We start from the raw sequence: 26,096 nt of genomic DNA on the forward strand, positions 1-26,096 counted from the left end.
TATTTTAAAGTTGGGTAGTGTGATGCTTCCAGCATTGTTCTTTTTGCTCAGGATTACTTTGGCTATTTGGGGTGTTTTGTGGTTCCATATCAATTTTAGGATGACTTTTTCTATATCTGTGAAAATGCTGTGGTATTTTGATAGGGATTGCATTGAATCTGTAAAATTGCTTTGGATAGTATTGTCATTTTAGCTGTATTAATTATTCCAGTCCATGAGCATTAATTATTTTTATATTTAATTCTTTTCCTTTTTTGGTGTTCTCTACAATTTCTTTCATCAGTGTTTTATAGTTTTCTTTGTATAGATCCTTCACTTCTTTGATTAAATTGATTCCTAAGTATTTTATATTCTTTGTAGCTATTATAGATGGGATTACATTCATGAATTTTTTCAGATTATTCACTGCTGGTATATATAAATTTTTTATATGTTGATTTTTTTCTGTGTTGATTTTTTATCCTACAACTTTACTGAATTTGTTTATCAGTTCTAACAGTTTTTTGGTAGAGTCTTAAGGTTTTCCTAAATACAAGATCATGTCCTCTGTATATAGGAAAACCTAAATTGAAAACCTAAACCTGAACAAGGCTAATTTGACTTTTTTCTTTCCAGTTTGGAGCCTGGGCAACATATGGAAACCTCATCTCTACAAAAAAAAAAAAAAAAAAAGAAATTAAAACGTTAGCTTGGTGTGGTGGCACATGCCTCTAGTCCCAGCTAGTCCAGAGGCTAAGTTGGGAGGATCACCTGAGCCCAGGAGGTGAAGGCTGCAGCAAGAGGTGATCACACCACTGCACTACTGCCTGGGCAACAGAGTGACGCCCTGTCTCAAAAACAAAACAAAACAAAACAAACAATCATACACACAAACACAAACCAATCTGGATGTCTTTTATTTCTTTATCTTGCCTAAGTGCTTTGGCCATGACTTCTAGTATTATTTTGAATAAAAGTAGTAAAAGTGAGCATCCTTGTCTTGTTCTAGATCTTAGAGGAAAGGCATTCAATTTTTCCATGTTCAGTACAATGGTAGCTGTGGGTTTTGTCATGTAGCCTTTATTATTTTGAGGTACGTTCCTTCTACACCCAGTTTGTGGAGTGTTTTACATAAAGGGATGTTGAATTTTCTAAAATGCTTTTTCAGCATTTATCAAAATGATCATGTTTTTTTCCCTTGGTGCTGTTAATGTGATATATCATGTTTATTGATTTTTGTGTGTTGAACCATACTTGCATCCCTGGGATAAATTCCACCTGGTCTTGGTGAATGATCCTTTCAATGTGTTGTAAAATTTGGTTTGCTTGTATTCTGTTGAGAATTTTTGTATCTATGTTAATCAGTGACATTGGCCTGTAGTTTTCTTTGTTTGTTATGTCTTTGCCTGGTTTTGGTATCAAGGTAATGCTATCCTTGTAGAAGGAGTTTGGAAATATTCCCTCTTCTTTAATTTTTTTGAATAATTTGAGTAGAATTAGTATTAGTTCTTAACATGTTTGTTAGAATTCAGCTGTGAAGCCATCAGATCCTGGGCTTTTCTTTGATGGGAGATTTTTATTACAGCTTCAGTCTCATTACTCGTTATTAGTTTGCTGAGGTTTTTTATTTCTTCATAGTTCAATTTTAGTAGATTGTAGGTGTCCAGGGATTTATCCACTTCTTCAAGGTTTTCCAATTTGTTGGTGTATAGTTTGTAGTAATCCATAATAATTCCGTGGTCTCAGTTGCTATGTCTCCTTTTTCCTTTATGATTTTATTTATTTGGGTCTTCTCTTTTTTTTTCTTAGTACAGAGCAGAGTTTCCTGGGGAGGGGTTGGTAGTCCTGCCTTGCCTCTCTTTCTCTGGCTGCCCTCTGGGATATTTCTTCCTCCAGGCACTTCTGATGCTTCCTGTGGCTTGAAACAGGGACAGGTCTCCTGCTAGGGAACCCAAGATGGTAGGGAAGTTGGTTGTCCTCCTTGATCTCACTTTTTCCAGTGTAGAAAATGTGAATTAGTGGAAAATTTCTGCACACTTGATGCCAGGCAGATGGTGGGAAGAGGTGTCACAGATATGTAAGTCCAATTCTCTTACTGTCATCTTGGAGTTTTTTCACTTCTCTGTAGCCCTGGAAACTGTCTTCTCATATTTTAGTTCTAGGGTATTGCTGGTAAAAAACTAGGTGCTATATATTTGGTTTTGTTTTTCTATTGGGGAAAATGAAGCCACCTTGTTTCTATGTCATGTTTTAGAACCAGACGTCAAAGAGCTTTTTAGTTAGCATCAACATTCTGAATTTCTTTCTCTCTCTCTCTCTTTTTTTTTTTTTTTTTTTTTTTTTTGTTTGACAGGGTCTCACTCTATCACTCAGGCTGGAATGTGGTGGTGCGACCATGGCTCACTGCAGCCCCGACCGCCTGGGCTCCAGCAATCCTTCCATCTCAGCCTCCTTAGTAGCTGGGACCACAGACGTGTGCCACCATGCCCGGCTTTTTTTTTTTTTTTTTTTTTTTTTAGTATTTTTGCTACAGGTGGGGTTTTGCCGTGTTGTTCAGGCTGGTCTCAAACACCTGAACTCAAGCAATTGCCCTGCCTCAGCCTCCCAAAGTGCTGGGATTACAGGTGCATGCCCCTGCACCCAGCCAACATTCTGATCTTCTGTAGACACTCTAACAATGTGTTGCTTTTTCTTGCTTTTAAAACCTGCCAGGTGGTCACTTATTATCTATCATTAAATATCTGATATCAATCATTTTGTGCTCTTAAAATATGTTCCTCATATATATTAAATGTCATATATGAATTAAAGTTAATTTTCTTAAATGTCAACTTGTTAGGACATATATGTAATTCTCAAATAGAATAGTTGCTGCCGTCCTCCTCCTCCTTCCTATTCTTTCTCCTTATCCTCCTTTTTTTTCTCCTTCTTCTTCTTCTCCTCTTCCTCCTTTCTCCTCCTCCTTTTTCTTCTTCAGATATTTGGGTGTGCTCCGAGGTGTATCACCTTAATAAAACCTAAACCAAACAGAATTTGTGGTCAGCGAGAAATTTCTTTTAGAAAATATTCTTTCTTTCAGGATATGTAACAAATCAAGTGGCTGCAGAGCCATTGTGTGGGTCAGCATTGGTGACAGCTTCATGAATGTTAACGTTGAATGTCACATGTCAGCTGAAAATCATCATAAGCCCCTGAACGTGATTTTTAAAAGGCTTATGGTATACTCAGGCATGACTTTGGACTGAATGTCACATCTTAGATTTATGCATATGAGACTAAATTTTTAAAAAGAGCAGAAAACTATTTTATGTGTTTGTTTCTGAATGCTCAAGTGCCTTGCTTTATCTTTCCACTGTGCCTTCTATCCTGACTACTTTAACAGATAAAATAATTTGCAAAGACGGACAGCCATTTCCTTGCCAGGGTACAATCCAGTGTGGGAGATTTCTAAATGCTAATTAATTCCAACCTCAACTATTTTACCTGCTGTTTCAAAGGCTGGCAGCTTGTATTCATCACCTGAATGACAGCTGTTTCTAACCTCTTTTCCCTGAAAAGAAATAAAGAAATTAAATAAACCTTTTGCATGCTAATCACTGATATTCTGAAGTGACAGTTGAAAAGTGTTCAAGTGTGAGTCAAAGGCAGACTTGAATTGAAAGACTTTGTCTGCACCAACTAGTTGTTGAATTTTGACCAGATATTTGTGAAGTGTAGAGAGAAAGGGTTGCAGGCAACTGATGAGACAGTGTTATCATGAGTGAGAGAATAATTAGAAGAGATTTTAAGTGTATTAAATGTCTACATTTAAGCAAGTTGAGCAATATGCCTTTTTTATTTAAGTTTTATAGTATAGATTTTTTTTTTTCATTTTTTAACCTAGTGAATTTTCTTCCAGGTCAATCGACAGATAGAAAAAGCAAGGCTTTTTAATTTTTTAAAATTTTGTTTATATGCTATTTTTGCTTTAGAGTTTATTAAGTCTAATTAATTGTCTCCTAATAATGGTTGATATATTGCTTCCCAACCAGAGCTATCCTTTGTCAAGATGTATTTTATTTCAACCATAATTTCAATTTCTTCTTTTTACAGTAATGGTTGGAGTTAGGAGCATTTGACTGATTCCCCCTAAACAAAGTAAATTCTATGTGAGGACCATCTTCTTATATAGTAAACATGCACAGACAGTTTTGGAAAGGATTATTTAATCTTCATGGAGGATTAACATTTAAATACCAATAGTAGATTATGTTTCTCGATTTGTTTAAAGGTATCTACCACTGAATGTTTTCTCCTGCATGTTCCTGACTTTCTATAAGACCCCAGATAGTATCGTTCAGTCAGAAGTTGTAGATCTCTCAGAGTTCATGTATTTCATTAATTTAAGTTGCTTTGATGATGCCTACTTTTGTCACAAGAGGATATGTTTCTTTTTATTGTTGTCTTAAGGTTATTACCATTCAATAATTTTACTATCCTATTTACTATCTGACTTTCCGGTGCTCTTCCCTATGAATTTTAACCGTCATATACATTTCTGCAATTAGTCACTATCACAATCAGAATATAGAACAGTTTTATCATTCCCCAAAACACTTTTGTGCTATCCCTTTATTTACACCTGCTCTCCTTACCCGTAACTCTTGAGAAGGTATTTTTGTGATGTTAAAACATAAAGAAGAATGAGAAAGTGGAGGAGGAAGAAGAAGAAGGAGCAGGAAGAAGAAAGGAAGGGAGAGGAGGGCTGGGGAAGGCAAGGAGAGGGAAGAAAGGAAAACTGGGCGTGCAACCCAGTGAAGTGTTCATTGAATTCTTGTCAAAGGTTGTATGTGTTACCTGGGACAGTATCTTCAACACATTGCATTCTCCTTTCTTCATGTAAGAAGATGAAATTGTTCGAATGGTTTCTGCAGTCATTCTCTAAATTGGAAATTGTATACTGTGCCTTGAAAGTGGAATTAGCCCCAGTGATAACTTTTCTCATCCTGTACTGTCACTGCTAGGCTTGTCTGCTGTCAATTTGACATCATTCCCATCTCTGGCATGCAATGAAAAGGAGAAGCCACGAAGCACATACCCCAGAATCCTCTTTTCTTAATGGTTCTGATTCCAGATTCCCAGTGAAGGGAACACGTACAGGAGCTGGGAGGCAGAAGAGAAGTGGAGTCTGTTGCAGCCGAATGTGTGGACAGATGTGGGATTCCTGGTGGCTTGAGAACCACTCAGTTCACTGCTGCAGACAGTAATCACTGGTGGGATCTTTCCAGGGAATTTCCAGGGCACCTTCCCCATAAGCCACTGAGAACCACCACTCTGGTGTTGCTCTAGGATGAGGTTTCTGGGTCTGCCTTCTCACCCTTCTGCCTGCCCTTCCCATAACTTCCACCATGACTTTTCTGTCCTTTATCCACTCTGGCTCACCTATCATTTGTGGAAACCCCAATTCCTGCATTCAACTTGCTATTTCTGGTGTCTCTTCAAGTGACTTGGTTTTCCTGCACAAATCCAGCCTACTAAACCATGATTTAAAGAAAAGTTTAGTATTTGTGGTCAGCATTTAAAAATTGGAAGATTTCTCTTTGAAGTACTAATGGCTACTTTTCTTTTCTTTCTTTTTTTTTTCTGTTTTTTGGAGACTGAGTCTTGCTCTATTGCCCAGGCTGGAGTGCAGTGGGCCTGATCTTGGCTCACTGCAACCTCTGCCTCCCAGGTTCAAGCGATTCTCCTGCCTCAGCTTCCCAAGTAGCTGGGATTTAGTAGAGCCGGGTTTTCACCATATTTGCCAGGCTGGTCCTGAACTCCTGACCTCAAGTAATCTGCCCGTCTTGGCCTCCCAAAGTGCTGCTGGGATTACAGGTATGAGCCACCATGCCCGGCCAACTTTTCCTTTGAGGAATCAAGTCAGGAAACACTGGACCAGCATTCTGGGCTGAAGACAGGTGCGTCAAGGTTACAAATGGCTGTCACCTTAGTAAGGGTGTGATTGTCCACTTCACCACCCAGCCCACTTCATTGTATCATCTTCTTGGACCTTGCAGCCTTTACATTTGGGTACCTTCCTTGCTAAATAACATCACCTTAGTCTTATTTATTAAAGGATTACCAACTGCAAAGCTGTTTTCTAGGAACTCCTGGGTATATGGAGATGTGTAAGAAGAACCGAATGCTTTTAAAGAGCTTGGGGGAATGAACTGAGGGAGACAAAAGCAAGCACGTGACTGTCCTGTGATAGCAAAGTACTTGCATGGAATGATCCCTTAAAAGAGGGTGAGAAAATAAAATGAGAAAATAAACTCACTAGCTCACTATTTGGTATTTTTATATACTCAGAGTTTTATGGTGGCCTCACTTGTTATTGATACTCTAATTATTGTTGATGAAATTTGTCTGCATTTTAGTAAGAATTTCATATAGTGTAGGCTGTGTGCAGTGGCTTATGCCTGTAATCCTAGCACTTTGGGAGGCCGAGGTGGGTGGATCACCTGAGGTCAAGAGTTCGACACCAGCCTGGACAACGTGGTGAAACCCTGTCTCTACTAAAATTAGCCAGGCATAGTGGTGAGTGCCTGTAATCCCAGCTACTGGGGAGGCTGAGGCAGGAGAACTGCTTGAGCCCAGGAGATGGAGGTTGCAGCGAGCTAAGATCTCACCATTGCACTCCAGCCTGGGCGACAAGAACAAAACTCTATCTGAAAAAAAAGAAAATTGTAAAAACTGGAAACTCAGTGAATGTTGTGGAATAAATGTAAATTAATCTTTTTCCCAGTAAGCAAATTCTCAAAGTATGTTTCTTTAGAATATTTTTTGTTGATCACTATCTAGTTCTATCACTATCTATATCTAAATACCAATAAATATATGGATTTTTAAGAAGATGATATATTTCAGAAAAAATTGCACTTAAAATTTTTCCAATGTGTTGTATTTAAATAAAATACAAATGGCATTATCAGGTTAATTAATTGCAGATAAAAGTAAATATAGATATATGTGAACCTTTTTCTTTCTTTTTTTTACTTTTACTCTGCTTGGTGTTGCACAAATATGATAGCATATAATTTTTGAAGCAGGATTTTTTCGCTTTATGTTGAGATGTTTTGTATGCTGAAATAAAAATATGAGAATAAGCAATAATTATACTAAGGTTAACATCTGTTTCTTTTCTTTTCCTCCAGGTAAAAATACCCATTAGTTTATCAGTTTAGAGAAAAGAACACAGGTGCTTCCTAGTGGCAGGCAATTGCACACTCCAAGTAGGAATTCATAGATGTGCCTTTTTAAAGTTTATTTCTTTTAATTCACTTTCATTCAGTGTGATTTATTTTTTGTGGAGGGAAGAAGTAGATTCAATTTTGTATTCTCCCCCAATGGCTGATGAAAGTATGGACAATGTATATTTTGCTATGCATGTGAGGTGTTTGTGTGCATGTACACATACACATATATATTTTGGTGGAGACACAAAGGACATTTATTTGGGCAACTCCAAACCTGTTTAAGTTTGATCCCTTCCAGATGGCCGGATACCTGGCTGTTGGATCCTTGGCTCAGCCCATTTCTTATCCCCCAAATATCCCTTTGTTCTTCTCTGAGAATATGGCATGTCTTAGAGCTGGATGAGTTCCTGTTAGGACAGCTCACACATTCGCCGAGCAAGCTGGGGACAGTCAAAGTTGTCTTACAGAAAAGGCTCACATCTTTTAACAAATGTACCTCTTTGAAAAGTGCATTTTGCTCTATAACAATGTTTCTGGCTTTGTTATAGAGGCAGAACAGCAAAGTGAAGTGATTCAGAACATTGGGAAGACCAGCATGATTCCATTTCTGACTCCGGCATTGGCCACTCCTTGTGTATGCTCTGCAAACTAGCTGAGCCTCAGTTTACCTTCCATACATGGGGGCACCAGCAGTACCTACCTCACAAGGGTGTTGTAAAGAATAAATGTGATAATTCAAGTAAAGGATTTAGCAAGATGATTGATTCATAATAAGTGGTAAACACATGGTAACTAATCGTAATAATATTGGTGCTAAGGCATTTGTGCTAAGACAGTGGGGCTCAAATTCGAGTGTGCATCAGAGTCACCTAGAGGGCTTATTAAAACACAGATGGCCTACCCCCCACCCTGCAGAGTTCTGACTCAGGAAATCTGGATTTTGCATTTCTAGCAAGCTCCCAAGGAATGCTAATGCTGCTGGCCCTAAAACCGCAGAATGACCACTGACCTAAGGCATTCAGACTCCAGACTATTTCTTGGGGCAGGTGAGGACTGCAGTTTGGTCATGGATCAGAGTGAAGGATGGGATGTGGGGTTACATCCTTCAACCTTGGGCAATGCTTCTACAGCCACAATCCTGGTAGCTCAGTGCTGGCCCAGTGTTTATCAAGTACAACAAAAATAGGAAGTCCTGTATTTGCTTACACCTACCATTCAACAACTCACAACAACTTTCTATCTTGTTTTTCACATCCTTAACTTTCAAAGAGCAGCTCCCTCGCCTGCTCCAGAGCAAGTATTTCCCCTCCAAGGCATCAGAGGACTGTCATCAGCTGCCTCAATTCTGCCTTCCTTTGGCACAGAGCAAATGTCACATCCTCTGTGCCCCCACCAGCTGATTGCAGCTCCTTTGAGGAGTGGAGATTTTATTTCACTCTGGCTCCTTTTCAGGAGAGAATCCTTTTCCCTGGATTTTGTCAGAGGAGGGTTTTGGGTAAGCTAAGCAGGCCATGCACAAATACTTGATGGGAGTGGGGAATGGCTGTGAACCAAATATTTTCATTTCTTCACACTTAACTGAAACAGCTGCCTTCACCTTGGTGACTCATATTCTAATCAAATCCTCAACTAGCTGTGGACCCTCCTCAAATACCATTTGCTTATTTTGGCTTTAACAGTGGGTGGCATCTATCACTTATTGATTGTGACAGACCACTGCTAAGTTCTTCACCTGCAACATTTCCTTTCATCTTTCCTAGGAGTCTATGGCCTGAGAAGTGAGGTGGCAAAGATGCTCATACAGCAACTCTGTTTCCAGCCGTTCTAATGGCAACACAGACCCATTTGTCTTCTGGTCTTTTGCTGGTGCCCTCTGTCTACCAAACCTGTGGTGCTGCAAGCTCTAAAATAGGCCTCCCTGGGCCAAGAGCAGAGTAAAAAATTACAGAGAATCAGTGGTGGGGCAGAGGTAGGTGGCAGACAGCGGACAATGAGTAACTTGTACCTAAGGAAAATTTTAGGAGACAAAGGCTATGTCAAGTGCCCAGCCTAATACAGGACTTTCACTAAGTAACAAAACTAGGGTTCGAAGCCTGGATCATCTGAATCAAATTATAATCATGCCAATGGCACATCCCTGCCTTTTAGGAGCCTGCAAAACAGGTTGACATTATCACGAAGCAAATTGTGTGTGTAATCAGTATCGTCCTTTCACGTATATGAGTAGATAGAACTATCCAGGTGGGGAAGTGTTCTCTCCTCCATTCTGAGATATTCTGAAATGAAAGGTTAATAGTTATTTTTGGAAAATATATATGCGTTTCACTTCGATATCCACTCAGCAATAAGTACAACCATCAGAATTATGCTTTAGCGATTTGGCTTTTCTCTGCCCCCAGCCATACGTTTAACCAAGACCAAAATGTTCACTTTAGTTTCAGAAAGATTTTTTTTCTTTGTAGAACAAAAATGTAAGTGACCTAAAAAGGGAATTGACTTTTAAAAATAATCTTCATATATCTAAGTTTGAAATGTTTAACTCTAATTAAAGTTCAGCATAGGAATGATACATTATCATTTAGTATAAGAAATTCATCTTTAAAATAAGTGTGTTATTTTAGCAATTGCAAAGCTTCATCTTTCTGAAGAACAAATTCTCTCCTTCAGAGGCGGGGTTTTAGTATTAAATTGCCTATAAATGTTCAAATGTGACTTGCAGGTCAAAAATCATAGTTTAAGTGGATTTGATGGATTTTCAGACATAGTTTATAATGTGATTTCAGGTCACTACTTGTTTCAATTTGAAACATCAAGCTAACAGTTAATAAAAAGTAATGCAGACACTTGTCCAATCTGATTGCCTGGTGAATTAGGCTCCTTTTGGAAAATATTCTCATACTCATGGAAGCAAACATGAACTGGCTCATTTATGCATTCATGGTTTTCTTTCCATATGTTTGAGCGCCTAGTATGTGACAAGCATTGTGCTTCAAATATGTTTATATTTTAATTTTGCACTTTGGCACAAGACTGATATAATGGGCATCACTGTTGAGAGTGTCTGTCATTTGACCAGCACTTAATGTATCTTATCTCTAAGCTGTACATCAACCCTATTATATTTTTATTATTATTTCCACTTCATCTTTGTTTAACTGAAGCTCAAAGAAACCAAAAAAATTGATGAACATCACTGAGTTAGTCTATGGTCAAGTTGTGATTTCAGCTCAAGTGCATGTCAGGGCAAATACATTATTTTTTTTAGACTATGTATGCACTTATTGTCCCTTCTTGACCATCTCTAGGGTTGTCTATGCTGTCACCTCAGCTGATCATTTGGTAGTAAGAGACATACTGGCTCCTAGTGTTTTAACTTCTGAAAAATCGAATTCTTGAAAACGTGGGGCCAGGTTGAAGAGACAGGGTCTGATTAAGGCAGATGGCTCCTAGGATGTGTGCCATACTGGCTGAGTTATGTCATTCTAGGCCACTAGAATGGTTCATCCTCGGGTTTTCAGACTCATGCTGTCTTGCAGACACTGGTTGTTCATTAGGGACCACATTATACATCTCAGGTTCAAGAGAGATGATTCTTCCACAGATCTCTTCTATTGTGGGACGTGGAAGTCTTGCCTGGGTCTAAGGGAATGACCGAATTAGAATAGCAGGATTGAGAAGAAAACAATTAAATCTATGGTGTCATGGGACTTGGCAGGACATAAACGTAGGGATTCTAGAATATTTTATCAAAGTAAGAATAACCTCTGTAAGGACAAGGACCTGGTCTCACCAATGAACTGGCAAGAACTAGAGACATAAGCAAGCCCACATTAGGTATTATTTTGTTTTGTTAGGTTCATTGCTTCAGAGGGAGATACATGCTTGGTGCACAGAAACTTCAGGGAAATAATATCCTAGTTTCAAGCTTATTCCTAGACCGCCTCTTGGACTTCAGGGTCCCCATTGAAGAGAATACATGAAATTTTGGGAGAGTAGGCCTGTGACATTCCTAGAGTTATTTCCTGGGCCTCTGAGCTGTTGCAGGGCCTGTTTTAGGGAGAATGTTTTAGTGAAAAGACTTGAGGTCAGGATGACCTGCTGTGACAGTCTTCAAACTTAGAAGTCGTTAAAAGGCTTCTTTGTGGCTTGGTTGGTTGAGGACTTACTGGCCTGTGGGATCTGGCTTTTTATGTAAAATCACTAGGGAATTGCAAATTTAGAATTAGAGGGTGGGGGGAGATACTTCAAGTGTATCTTCTTTCAGTACTGAGCTTAATATGTAGAGAACCAAGGCAGCCCACTCACTACCAACAAACATCAGATTTCTCTCTTGCCTCATAGTCAGTCAGTTGGGAATGAGTCTTGAGGAAATGGATTGGGGGATTGAGGGTTAGAGCCGTGGTTTACTTCAGTGGTCTGTAGTGTTCATGAATGGGCCAGCACTGAATGTATGGTTTCTGTTTAGAAGTTTGGGAGCAGGTATCAGATCCCCATACATAACGCTATTGAAGCTGAGGAACAAAAAATCCAGTTCTTATAGAACTGGGGTATCAAGTAGGTAACTGGCCATGGATGTAAATGCAGGAAGCTGGTTATGAGTAAGCCAAGTACACAGAAAGACTTGTGTTTTACTCAAGCATGGTGACTAGATCCCATTTCAAGCACCTCCTTTGATCAATGAGTGCTCTCAGAGCACTCTATTGAGAAGGATTCTGAGGCTCCGTATCAGCTAAGTGAGAAAGGATGTTGTGCTTGATTAATAATGTCTGTCATAGTCATGAAGTAAGAGAGGAGTAGTGGCACCTGTACCACGTATTTGTTATCCCTATTAAGCTTTGGAGGCACTGCTGTAGGACTCCGAGGGCATCACTGGCCCCAGAGACTGGACAAGATGAACCCAGATAATGTGAATAAAGTAACCCAGCAACCCACTTCTCCGTTGCAGCTGTTTCAAACTATTCCTGTGTTTTTCAAGCTCATGAAACTCCGACAATCCTCCATGCTTAAAAGATAACCCCTTTGGCTTTCCTGAAAGGAAGGAAGCCATGTGCCATGAGTTACCCTGTGTCTCTGCCTCCATCACTCAGTGTCTCTTATCTTCCCCCATCTTTCCTCCCGTATTTTTCCATGACAGAGGATAAAGTGTCCTCTCTCCCCTTCAGGGCGGCTTCTCCATTTTTTTTTTTTTTCCAGAGCTTATTACTCATCACTTAAAATAGCTGTTGTGGGGAAATAAGGTTTGCTTGGAAATGCATTCCTGATCCCAAGAGGCCTCTCCCATACCATCCTGCCCCCGCCGTGACTGTAACTTACCAGTGGGCATGATTTTCACAAATTACTATTTTTCTTTATTTCAAGTTAATTTTGCTCTGTCATCAAGTTATCAGATTACAGCTCTAATTCTAACTAATTGTCCATGGAATTTGCATGATTTTGCAAAATACAGACAAAGGAAAGTGGAAATTCAGCTTCCTGGTTCCCACCCCTTGCTGAGCATGTGTCACATAGGCCTGATGCTGTTTAATTACATGAGTTGGAGTTCATGGTCAAGTGCAAAGAATGTGGGTATAATGTTGCCATCTAATAGTTCAAAGGAAATACAGTTTAGATCTGTTATTAAAATTGTGTTCTGATGTATTGGAAGTGTTAACATCTATGCTCAGAACGAGGTCTTGAGTATTATATTTTCAGTTTATATTTGAAGTTGAGATTTTGGATTGTGGTTACGTTTCCTGAGCTTGCTTTCTTCCTTAGTTGACCTTATGCAGGGAACAACTTATTAATATTTAAGTACTAATCCCAGTACTGTCTTCCTTCAAAAGCAATCCACATATCTCATTAGCAACTCACATTAGTATTGATTAAAAAACTTTCTTGCTTACTTTTATTATCTTTACTTAGCTGAGTTTTACAGTATTTGTGATATTTCTATCATCGTATATCATCAGTGGAAATATATTTTTTCATATTTTGTATGTGTACATGCATTAGTTTTTAATACTGTAAGTTGCTCACCTGAAAGTGATTTTTAAAAATAATAAGTATTCACAAAGAGGGAAGTAAAAGGTTCAATATCTAAAATCATCCTTTTTAAAGGAACATGACATTCTCCTAAAACAATAGAAAGTATACTCATTGCGTATTTCTTTAAGACAGGGAAAAGGAAACAGTTCTGTTCTTTAAAGATGTGGAGAGAGACAGGGAGCAAGAAAGAACAGAGCCAAAAACTACTTCTATTTTTAAGAAAAGAGGGAGAAATTGAATATGCTTTTTACAAGGAGAAGACACAGTATACAGTGGTATGTGTCAGACTTTCAGTAAAAAGCAAGCTTCTTTACTGATATCTAATAAATAATAGACCAGAAAAAAAAAGGGCCTGGTCATCTTATTTTAAAATGAAATGATAAAATGCAGATAAATTGAACCTCTGAGTCAAAAATGTATGGGGTTCAAAGGCCATTTTTAGGATAGTTTTGACCTTTCCATAAAGTGTGAAAGGTTCCTGTCTCTCATAAAGTCGTGACCTTAAAGAGCAAGTTGTATTCATTGTTTTTTTTATTTTTTATTTATTTATTCATTTTTTGAGACAGAGTCTCTCTCTGTCACCCAGGTTGGAGTGCAGTGGTGGGATCTCAGCTCACTGCAAACTCCGCCTCCCGGGTTGACGCCATTCTCCTGCCTCAGCCTCCCGAGTAGCTGGGACTACAGGCGTCCGCCACCACGCCCGGCTAATTTTTTGTATTTTTAGTAGAGGCGGGGGTTTCACCGTGTTAGCTAGGATGGTCTCGATCTCCTGACCTCGTGATCCACCCGCCTTGGCCTCCCAAAGTGTAGGGATTACAATCGTAAGCCACCGCGCCCGGCCTCATTGTTTAAAAAAGTTATAAAAGAAATAGAGAGTGCTCTGACCCATGAGATGTGTAGTTGTGGTGTCTGTCACACAGAATTCTGTCAAGAAAATGGCTAGCAAGTCTTGAACATAAGGCATTCTGAGGCCAACATCCCCTTTTGATTTCTAAAGGACTTATTGTTACTTCTGGTTTTACAAATTGCAAATTAGGGTCTTAAAAAGTTCTTGTCAGCCAATTCATAAGCAGAATTAACTGCCTACCACGTATCTGACAATGAAACGGAGAACCAGTAGAAACAGCCCTTAGTCTCAGTGTTGAGATGAGTGAGTGTTCATTTAGAATGCATTTCACCAGCACTTCTTCAGTTTGATTGTTAACCCATTTGGTTTCTAACTCTTAGAAGATATGCAAATGCTGAAGTCCTCAGTGTTCTAATGCGGTAAATAGATTTTTTTTTTCTGTGTTGTTATGTGAGACACCTTAAGTATAGATTGGTGTTAAAACAAGTTTATAATAATGCTATTGATGTGTAAAAACAAGCTTTCTAAATGAAAATCAATACCTGGGAAAGCTTATAAACTATTCTTCATAATCCCTTTGGGCGGAATCCACAGAGTGGTTGTTTCTTTTTTGTTTAAATGCTAAACCTGGCCATCTTTGGCTATCAAATGGAATTTGATGATCCAAGATGTATTTACCACATTCGCTGGATCTACTTATGAATCTTTGGAAAAACTAATTGTAGTAAACTGGGAAAAGGCTGGGACTTGTAGTCATCTGGGTGAACTTGAACACGATAAAATCTCCCCGTAGAAAACCTAATTTTTCTAATCTGTAAAATGGAAGTGAAATTATATATATATTTAAATATATAAATTTAGAGTCCTAGACATTTTATTTTTTCAATCAGTTTTTCTGAAGAGAAAGAATTCTTACTGTTTAGCTGAAATACAGCTTTTAGCTGGGTTTTTTTTTTTTTGTAATTCAGTAACTTATGTGACTTTTTATTGATTTACATTATCTCTCATTGTTTTTAACCTAGTACTAAATGGAAAACCTAGGCTAGCATTTACTTATACAACTCAGTGCATGGTTTAAGGAAGAAGGGGAAAAAAGCCTTGTTTACTTGCCCTATAACCTAGTGCTTACCTCTGAGGTTTATTTAACGTGGCAGGTGGTGACAAACTGCGGCTTATGACATCTCTTGCAATGTAATTCATCACTCAATGACAAATGCTTCTGACAAATGGAAACCTGGTATTATTCTAAAACAGAAAAAAATCAATATCGTTTGGATATGGGATAGTAAAAATGGCTTCTCTAAACACGTGAAATAAATTAGCCCTTTAAGGTGAGACCATATTATAAGTGGCAAAGATAAAATAGAATGGAATTTTTGTTTTCCTTAGAATTTTTTTCTTGTCAGTTGCCAGAGTAAATTAATACTCTTAGAAGCAGTCCTATTACCATGCCACCCTGTGCTGTTGTTTTTTTAGTAGTTTGAATTGTTAGTGCTAATTAAAAAACTATCTTGGAAGCTAATTGGGGGTGATACTAGTTAGTCGTGACTGAGGACATAACCATGTTAATTATCGATTGTAGGTCAGACAAAGGGCTAGGCTTTTCTACAGCTTGAATCTTAGCTAAGGTCATGAGTAAGTTGTTTTTAAATCATAAAATTTTAGTGTTAGACAACTGCTAGAGGACAAGCGTAACTTCACATTTAATTGGGGGCAGTTGGAGATGTTAGTGGTGTGTTGTTGGGCAGTTGGCACACGCTTCTGATGATGTAGTAAATCAGCAGTGAAATTAGGTGAGACTCACTACATGAATACACATTTATGTAACAGTTTTTCTCAGACTTCGGTCACATGCCACCTTCAAGATATTTCCTGCCTGCGCTATTACTTAGTTGATATTTTCCTCTAAGCTAATTACAATGTTACTTTACTTGTACTTATCTTTGACAATAAGCAATAATACTCATAAATTCAGAGACTGATTTTTTTAAATTATACATTAAAAACTCAATATCAGTGATATTTTTTAGTATATGTGCTGCTGAAGTGAGCACACAATTTTTTTTAATTTAGCTTTTTTAATGTAAAAAAGAACTTGGACCACTTTTAAATACCTCACATTTTAGGATACATTTATATGATCTATATATATGCCATTCATTTTCATAATTTCTTGGTTCTTTTTTTTTATAGTTTTAGAAACATTGATTTTCCCCATATTTGTAGAAATTGGAAATGCGTTTGTGTATGTGTAATACTGAAAAGGAGATGAAAAGAAAACACGTTTCACAGAATTACTTCTTGGTCTGTTCTGGAATTATAATAGCGAGTACTAATAAGAACAGGCACACTTTGGGGCATTGTATGGAAGAGGCTTCTAGTGGCAAAGTGATGAGAGGCAGAGCTGGGAGCAGAACCAGTTCATCAGCCACAGCCCATTCCAGAGAGTCATAGATGGCAAAATAGCAGCTCTGATTGATTGGTAATGGCTGATGGCTGTTTCTATGGAGAACTCTGAGGCTTAGTCTGGGCTCAGCAGGGAGGAGTGCAGTGCTGATAGTGATGTCTGCCCCAGGCTGGAAATAGGCAGGAATAGCAAGAATGCCAGGGACTTGCCATGTCTCTACTGTGGGACAGAACCAGTGTGTAGCACTTCTCTGGCTATGGTTTTACATAGAAATAAATGTATTTTAAATTGTTTTGTTGTTGGAGCATTGGATTTGTCATCTACTTAATATCTCCATCCTTGTTATTTTTTACTTTGGTGTGTAATTTTATTGCACTATGCATCTAATATCAATCATCATAAAAGTTTTATTTTTCAATTAATTTTTTATAATAGAAGTTATATTGGCTCATCCTTTGCTTTTCTCTAACCATATTCTATTAGGTTGGTGCAAAAATAATTGCGGTTTTTGCCACCCTAATAATAGCCACTCTTGTTTAGTGCTATTTGTAAGGCTTATCCAGCCTCAAACTGAATTCCACAAAGTGGCTTTGGACTAACTAGACCTCTTTGGATTCTCTCGTTGAAGTTGAAGTTGAATTCACTCACTTATGTTTGTCTGTTTCTAATGTGTATGTATCACCTTTTGTATTTCCACACTCCCATCAGTCAGAATGCAAAGGATGCAACAAATTTATGTGGTATTAATGAGCATTTTTCTACAAATGACATCAGAAATGTAAGGGGATGGTTTATAAATAACTAAAACTATCTTTTAAGAGTGGGAACTTCTTGACATTGGCTCAGGACAATTTCCAGAAAGGTCCAGATTTTCAAACATACAAATAAGAATGTTTCCTTTCCCTTCAGATTTCTTCTTCTTGTCCTGCTTCCAGAGATAGATGAGAAGACAAAGGGTTGAGCTGGCAGATTCTACTCTAGTTTAAATGGGGGCACCAAGATTTGCATTTTTGAAACAAGTCCTGGCACTCCCATCCAGGCTTATTCCTGTCCAAGGGCCAAGGTTGTTTTCTTTGGCACTGCATTCACCCTTAGAGCTTCTGAAAGATCTGCTGATTAGCCCAGTTCTACTCTTGCATGTTCCCCATGTCCAGACTCTATCCCTCGGGTACCCCAAATCAGTATGCAACCTACTCCTAATCAAAAATCTCAAGCTTTGCCCCGTAGGCCATTTCTCCTAATTTTTCCATGCTCATTCTAAACAGCAGTAGTTCTCACATTTAAGCATGCGTCAGAGTCACCTACAGGGCTTGTTAAAACACAGATTGCTGGGCCCCACCCTTAGATTTCAGAACAGGTAGGCTTGGGCTGAGACTTGAGAATTTGCATTTCTAACACACTCCCAGGTTGTTGATGCCTCTAGTCTGGGGACCACACCTAAGAACATTGCAAAATGTTGCTCTTCTTCATTTCAAGCCCCGCCAAACTGAGACTGAATATGTAGATGTTGGCCTAGTTGCCCTCTAAATAATCTTTATTTATCTAAATAGTTGCTTGCAACATGTAAAAATTCAAAAGGTGAAAAGTATATAGGAATTTTCAGCAGTGATTCTTCTGGTGCCCCTGAATTCTTTTTGTTGTTGTTGTTGGTTTGTTTGTTTGTTTGAGACGGAGTTTCGCTCTTGTCGCCCAGGCTGGAGTGCAGTAGCGCAATCTCGGCTCACTGCAACCTCCACCTCACGGGTTCAAGAGATTCTCCTGCCTCAGCCTCCTGAGTAGCTAGGATTACAGGCATGTGCCACCGTGCCCGTCTAATTTTGTATTTTTAGTAGAGACGGGTTTCGCCATGTTGGTCAGGCTTGTCTTGAACTCTTGACCTCAGGTGATCCACCCGCCTCAGCCTCCCAAAGTGCTGGGATTACAGGCATGAGCCACTGCACCCAACTGTCCCTGAATTCTTTCCACCGTGCCTGCCAGCTCCTCTTTCCCATCCAGCCCTCTGTCCCGCCACCTTTATTTCTTCTTTCTCCCTCCCTCCCCAAATACAAGCAAACCAACCAACAAAAACCCAGAACACACATAGGCTGGAACACAAGGGGATAACATGCCTTGAATTGCAATGCCATAAAGATGTACAGCTCTAGGGGTGGGACGGTGTCCACACAGAAGCAATGTGAACAAGGCCCCTAGATTTGTACAACGTGGGGCCTTGTTGAGCAGTACTGTTTCCCAACACGTAGTAGCAAGAATCCTCTTTGTAAGCACTGTTCCATCTGCCTGGTTGGTTTTGGCAGGATGGATGACTAACCCACTAGTGGGAATCCACAGCTAGGATAGACCCTCCAGCTCTTTGGCTGGCTTCTAAAAGGCCACAACTTTAGAAAACCCATCTGTAATAACTGATTTACCACAAGAGGTAGTCTTAGGCCTAGATCAGTCTAGACACTTCTCAGCAGCCCCACCTTCAGTGAGAAGGACTCAGAAAACACTGTCTCATTGGGTTACTCATGGGGAATCTTCCTGGTCTCGCCCAAGGAAATGCCTCCTGTACAGACAAATTCTCTTCCCAAAGAGACTAACAGCAAGAGAATCCCAGAAGGGGTCAAAAGTCAAGGGGTCAACTCATTCTTTCCTCATATTCCTGATTCAGTTTAAATCAACCCCTGAATTTACACATCAATCTGTCTAATCCCTCTACAGTCTTTTGGCTCTTCTCCACACCCTTGGCTGGGAAACTTTCTTCTTCCCTCCTCAGCCAGTTCGCACCCTTCATTATTCAGCACATGTTGAAATGAGCATCATCGGAGCTAACACTCCCTGGATGCTTCGTCATATCACTGGGAGAGAAGGTGGAGAATGTTCCCCCAGCAGAAAGCTCCCACACCATCCTGTGTGCAGACTTCCCAGGCGGAGGCCTGTGCTGTATATCTGGTTTTGAAATGTAATGACTTAGTGTTTTCCACTGAATTCCCTTGCCTGGTCAGCTTCCACAGCATATCTGTGCTACAGACAATAATGAAAAGAGGGTTTTTGTATGTTTTTTCTTTTATTATATGGAGGATTAATATGCTGCAATGCATCTACCATATTGTGTGCCTTTTTCACAAACATTTTTATTAAAAAGATCAATTCTCATCCTAGATCCAACTATGATACTTTTAAAATCCTGTCATTATCTCCCCTCTGCTAACAAATTCAGGGGAAGAACAGGTTTCTGGTTTCTCATTATTTCTAGGGGTAGAATTCCACATCAAATATAGAAAAGCATCTTATACATGGAACTTTTTTTTTTTCCTTTGGAAGGGGGGCTTCTTCTGTGACACCATCCATACACTTTTTTAGTGACTTCTTTTTCATCAATTAATACAGATTGTCTGAAGACTAGAAATTGGGGCTTTGGCAAGGGTGAACAGCGATTAAAATATATATCTCCACTCACATTTCTGCCCACATGATTCTTTTTCTGAGAGAGTGGTTAGGAACAGTGCTAGTCTTGCTAAAACTGCTGAGTTTTATTTCACACTAATAACACCTGGTATCTTTATGTGCTAAGGATAAATTAAGCACTCAGTGAACACAGGGTAGACATGGGTTTCGCTATGATGTAGCTTATTCTGCACTCATTATATATAGAGAGAAATCTGTGTTGTGAAAATGTGTGTGTGTGGGCATGTATGCAACATTGCAAAAAATATTAATAGCTCTGGCCATTTTGCTGATTTTAGATAAAGGTAGCACTATCTTATATATTCCGATTAGTTATTAATAGAGATACTGAGAATATTAGAGGTGAAATGGCCCTTAAAAATCATGTAGTCCAAAATTCTCATTTTACAGACTGAAGAAATTGAGAACCAGAGTGATTATTTTCAGGAATTATAGAATATATTCTGTGAATTTAGTCAGAATCAAAATAGAACTCAAAAGATTTAATACCCATTCCAGGGCACTTTCTACCATACCACACTGTTCCTCAAATAATAAATAAATTATTCAAATACACGAACATTATGTCATTTTACAGAATTCTAAGTTATGTGTTTTTTGGGTTGTTGTTTGGTTTTGTTTTTGAGACGGGGTTTTGCTCTGTCACCAAGGCTGGAGTGCAGTGGTACAATCACAGCTCACTGCAGCCTCGACCTCCTGGGCTCAAACGATATCGCCCACAGCCCCTCAACTCCCCATCCCACCTCGGCCTCCCAAAGTGCAAAGATTACAGGTGTGAGTCACTGCGCCAGCCTAAGTTAGGTGTTTAAATGATTCTAAGACACACATTCTTTCACATTTTGAAAATATTTTATTTTGAATTTTTAGACTTACAGAAAAGTTGCAAAAATAATTCAAAGAGTTTAAAAAATATATACCTCTGTCATCCCACTCCTTCTAATGGTAATATCTTAGAAAATCATATGACAATTATCAAGAACAAGAAATTAATAATTATATAATATCAGTAACTAAACTTCAGACCTTATTTGAATTTTGCCAGTTTTTCTACTAACCTTTTTGTTTGTTTGTTTTTGAGACAGAGTCTCACTCTGTCGCTCAGACTGGAGTGCAGTGGTACCATCTGGGCTCACTGCAACCTCTGCTTCCCAGGTTCAAGCGATCCTCCCACTTTGGCCTCCTGAGTAGCCAGGACTACAGGCGTGTGCCACCACACCCAGCTAGTGACCTTTTTGTTGTTGTTATTCTAGGATCTCATTACACTTATTTGTTCTTAATCTCTTCCAGCCTATAACTGGTTCTCAGTCTTTTCTTAGCTCTTGTGACTTGGCACTTTTGAAGAGTACTCCTCAGTTATTTCTGTACAATGTCCCTCAATTTGACATTTTTTTTAGAGACAGAATCTCACGCTGTCACCCAGGCTGGAGTGCATTGGCTCAATCATAGCTCACTGCATCCTTGACCTCCTGGGCTCAAGTGATCCTCCCATCTCAGCCTCTCAAGTAGCTGTAGATGAAAACTATATATATAGTTATAGTTATAGTATTTATATATATATATATATAGTTATATTTGTTTTGTTTCTGAGACAGGGTTTTGCGCTGTCTCTCTCTCTCTCTCTCTCTCTCTCTATATATATATATATATATATACACATGAAAAGTTATGCTATAATGAGTGTGGAAATACCAAGCGAATAAAAGTCTGTAAAAAGGATACCTCCTCTTCCTCTTTTCTTCCTCCTCTTCTTCCTTTTCTTCTTTTATTACTTCTTCCTTCTTATCTTTCTTATTCTCTCCTTTTTTTTCTTTTTATTCTAACTTTTCTTCCTCCTTTTCCTCTTCCTCCTCTCCCTCCTCACCAATGCTCTTTCTCTCATCTGTCCACTTTCCTCTCTCCGTACTTCACCTACTAAAATAGTATTTATTTGGTCCACATTGCCATAAAATTGCTGTTGTTTGGGAGAAGAAACTCTAAGGAAACTCAGAAAGCTGTGTTACCCAAATCATTTACAATTTGAGTTAGTTGGAGATTATGCCATGGAGAAAGCCTGTTAGGAGATGATTAGCATGCCAGTCCAATGTCTTTTCCTACTTAAATTTTTAAGATAGTTTACGACTCGGATAACTATTATGTCTTAGCTAGTGGTTATTCAGAAATAAAATAAAAAGTCTGCACCATACTTTTTTTCACTAAGTAGAATTAGCTCTGAGCACCGTGCAGTGGGCTTCTGGGCTTCTGGTAGATGAGGCTGGGATGTGCAGGTAGAGATTATTGAGTACCGTAGTACTACAGCAGCATCCAAGTTTAAATTTGAGGGTGGGTGTCAGCTTAGAAAATCTGAGTGCTTGCATGGGCTGAGAGTTTCTCCAGCCTTTCCTGCAGCTGTCAGAAGTGCCCTGTTTTGCCCTTCCCTCACACCTCCTCCCAATAATTCTATTACTCAGGGGAAGGAGACCCGGGAGGGTGAAATGACTCATTATTCTATTAGACAATGGGACACTTGGGTTTTGACTAAGGCTGCTCAGATTGCCAGAGTCCCGACCTCCATGGCAACCCAGAGGCACAGGAAATCTGAGATTTAAAGTTGTGAACTCAGTATTGACATGAAAAATGCTACTTGTGTTGTGCTGAAACAGGCATGCTGATTATGTAACAGCTTCCAACACATTCCCTGCCGGTAGTGGGTTTTGATTGACATTTTATGGGTCTTACTACTCTTGAAAACAATACTGAAAATGCCATGACAAGCTCAGGATGGAAATATGAACACACGATTCTCTTCCTGCTGAACTAGAAAATAGCTTTTCGAAATTCTTGGAAGAAGGTGGAAAGATCTTCACGTCGATTCATAATGATCAATCTCTTTTTGTTTCTTGGGAAGAGAAAGATCCCCAAATCTTATAGCAATTTAGCATGGTCTAGTCCCCAGAACTTTTCTTTGGGCTTCTTACAACTTACAAACAAATGTTGACTTTTAAAGTAGAGAGGGAAATGCATAGGATATCAATGGCTTGATAAATATTTACAACAATAAATTACAGTTTTTTGCATTCATAGGAATTCCTTGGTAGAGGCAGTTTACTGTTTAAACAATATAGAGATGGAAATGCAGCAGAAATTCAGATTTTTTTCTGTGTTTTTTTTTCCTTCTCTGTATAAGGTGATTTTTTTCTTCTCTGTATAACAAATTTTCAAAGTAGAATGGAGCTTCAAAAATGTCAATGAAATATAAATGGTATGGTGCATTTGTTTTCATTGAATTGTTGGCTCTCCTCAAGTATATTAGGATAGCAAACTCTCTGAATTAGGATTTCAACCTCTTCAATTTCCTTCTGATTTTGTGTAACTAAAATATATAAATGAGACTGCACACAGGCCGGGCGTGGTGGCTCACGCCTGTAATCCCAGCACTTTGGGAGGCTGAGGAGGGTGGATCAGGAGGTCAGGAGATTGAGACCATCCTGGCTAACAAGGTGAAACCCCATCTCTACTAAAAATACAAAAAAATTAACCGGGCGTGGTGGAGAGCGCCTGTAGTCCTAGCTACTCAGGAGGCTGAGGCAGAAGAATGGCGTGAATCTGGGAGGCGGAGCTTGCAGTGAGCCAAGATCGCGCCACTGCACTCCAGCCTGGGCGACAGAGCAAGACTCCATCTCAAAAAAATTTAAAAAAATAAAATAAATAAAGAGAGACTGCACGCACACTAGCATCCCTGGATTCCAAATACCTATCTGCTTTGTTATAAAATTAATAGTAATAATAGCAGCAGCAATGGAAATAATAGCTAGATTTATTGAGTTCATATTGTTTTTAACTTGTGAACCCAAGCAGTCCCATAGCCACTGTGCTATGCTTTAGTGTTATTTTTAAAAATTATGCTCAACTAAAAATGGGAAGGCCAGGCAGCTGGTTTGGTGTCACTTCTCTCCTAAGATGAATGCCCTCTGCACTCTGAAGTGGTGAAGCAGGTGTAGGCGGAATACGTACAGAATGAAAAACTGTATTTGTGAAACACTTTGAAGGAAAGGTGTTGTGAAAATTGTGTTTTGTTAAGTATTGAGGGATATGGAATTAGAAATAATAGTACAGTTGAGACAGAAAGATCATTCTTCTGAAGCACATGTTCAGTGTTGGCAAAGCTTAAGCTGTTTTTGATGAACCTGTTTTCGTGTGGAAATTACTATAAATGGTCAGCAGATACTTGCTTTTAAGGAGCCTACTTCTGATTGGTCAGCAAGATAAGCGTGTACCTGGTGATTGTTAAGAAGCAGCTGGTGTCAGTTTAAAAGAATGATGTTCTATCCTCTTCCGTCTTGACCAGTCTGAGAACAGTAACATCAATATTTGAAGTTATATATTCAATATTCATTACAGTATTCTGAAACTAGTTGTTCATGGAAATATATCGGTAACTCAACACAATTCCAAATGCCATTTTTTATAGTTATACATACTTTTTTGCTGTTTCTTTAGATGATATTACTAGATCCATATTCTAATTGCGTCCAACTTAGGGACGGCTGAATGTTATTTTTATTTTTTTTTTTTTTTGAGACGGAGTCTCGCTCAGTCCCCCAGGCTGGAGTGCAGTGGCGCGATCTCGGCTCACTGCAAGCTCCACCTCCCGGGTTCACGCCATTCTCCTGCCTCAGCCTCCCGAGTAGCTGGGGCTATAGGCGCCCACCACTACGCCCAGCTAATTTTTTTTTTGTATTTTTAGTAGAGATGGGGTTTCACCGTGTTAGCCAGGATGGTCTCGATCTCCTGACCTCGTGATCCACTCGTCTCGGCCTCCCAAAGTGCTGGGATTATGGGCATTAGCCACCGCTCCCGCCCTTAATGTATATTTTTATAACTTCATCATAGAGGTGATAAGTTTTATCCAGTATAAAACAGTGCATTTAAAAAATCTCATTTTGCTGCAACAATATACAGTAACTGGAAACATGGCTACTGCTATCTTATTTAGACAAGTATCAATAACCAAAATCTACAGAGCAAATTATGGTGCAGTTGAAAAATATGACTATTTTTCAGTGGGGTATGTTTATATGATATTCAAGGAGATGACACATATTTACTTTTTTCATTCCTCATTATTAGAACTTGAGAAAACTAACGAGTATTTATTACTCCTGAAGTGAAAGATAATGAGACAAAATCCTAAAGACGTTTCTCTTTTGGATGACTGTGGTTTTAAACTCCATAAGCAATAAAGCCGCTGTCAATGGAATTATTTTAGATGTTATCTTTTGATGATGGATTACGTTTTTTCTTGTCTTTTTAATATTAATTTTCATTTAGTTATGTCATATAGTAAAGCATGCTAATCTTAAGCATATGTACTCGTGTAACCACCTCCGATGAAGATATGGAACATGCCTATAATCCCAGCACTTTGGGAGGCTGAGGCAGGGGGATCATTTGAGCTCAGGAGTTTGACACCAGCCTGGACAACACAGTGAGATTCCATTTCTACAAAGAATAAAAAGTCATTAAAGCGTGGTGGTGCATGCCTGTAGACCCAGCGACTCAGGAGGCTGAGGTGAGAGGATTGCTTGAGGCCAGGTTGTCAAGGGTGCAGTGAGCTGTGATTGTGTCACTGCACTCCAGCCTGGGCAACAGAGCAAGAACCTGTCTTCAGATGCTCCTTCATCACCCTTCTCATCTCATCCTGTCTTCCTGTACAAGGCAGCCATTCTTCTCAGCTCTGTCATCATCCATTAGTTTTGCCTGTTCTTGAACTTCATGTAAATAGATTCATACTTTATATTCTCTTTTGCATCTAGACTCTTGCCCAACAAGACATTTTGAATTAATCTATGTTGTTGCATATACAAACAATTCATTTTTTACACTACCATGTAGTATGCCATTGAATGTACAAGCATTTACTTATCACTGTTGTGTCGATGGGTATTTGAGTGTTTCCTATTCATAATTTAACAGTTATGCATAAAGCTGCTATGAACATTCCTGAAGCTGTCTTCTCATGAGCAATTATATTCACATTTCTTTGATATATATATACAGGAATTGAATTGTTTAAACAAACAATTTATGGTATGTGTGTAATAGTGGATATGTATTGATGGGTTTGTGCTGATATTTCAATGTGGTTTTAATTTGCATTTCCTTGAAAAGAATGACATTGAATACTTATTCATGTTCT

The 26,096-nt window shown here is 38.9% G+C and overlaps 2 long non-coding RNA genes across 2 annotated transcripts in view; both read left to right on the forward strand.

The window, feature by feature from the left end:
• LOC115837217 overlaps positions 1 to 26,096 on the forward strand; it is an 813,290-nt gene that overhangs the window by 255,778 nt on the left and 531,416 nt on the right. The gene's annotated exons all lie outside the window — the stretch shown is intronic.
• On the forward strand, positions 1,211 to 21,020 carry LOC115837219. Its single transcript, XR_004032227.1, has 3 exons — positions 1,211 to 1,335; positions 1,948 to 1,950; positions 21,000 to 21,020. It is a non-coding gene; the product is annotated as an uncharacterized LOC115837219 (long non-coding RNA).

This window comes from Nomascus leucogenys, chromosome 11 (assembly GCF_006542625.1).
Source record: "Nomascus leucogenys isolate Asia chromosome 11, Asia_NLE_v1, whole genome shotgun sequence".
NCBI classification, from domain to species: Eukaryota; Metazoa; Chordata; class Mammalia; order Primates; family Hylobatidae; genus Nomascus; species Nomascus leucogenys.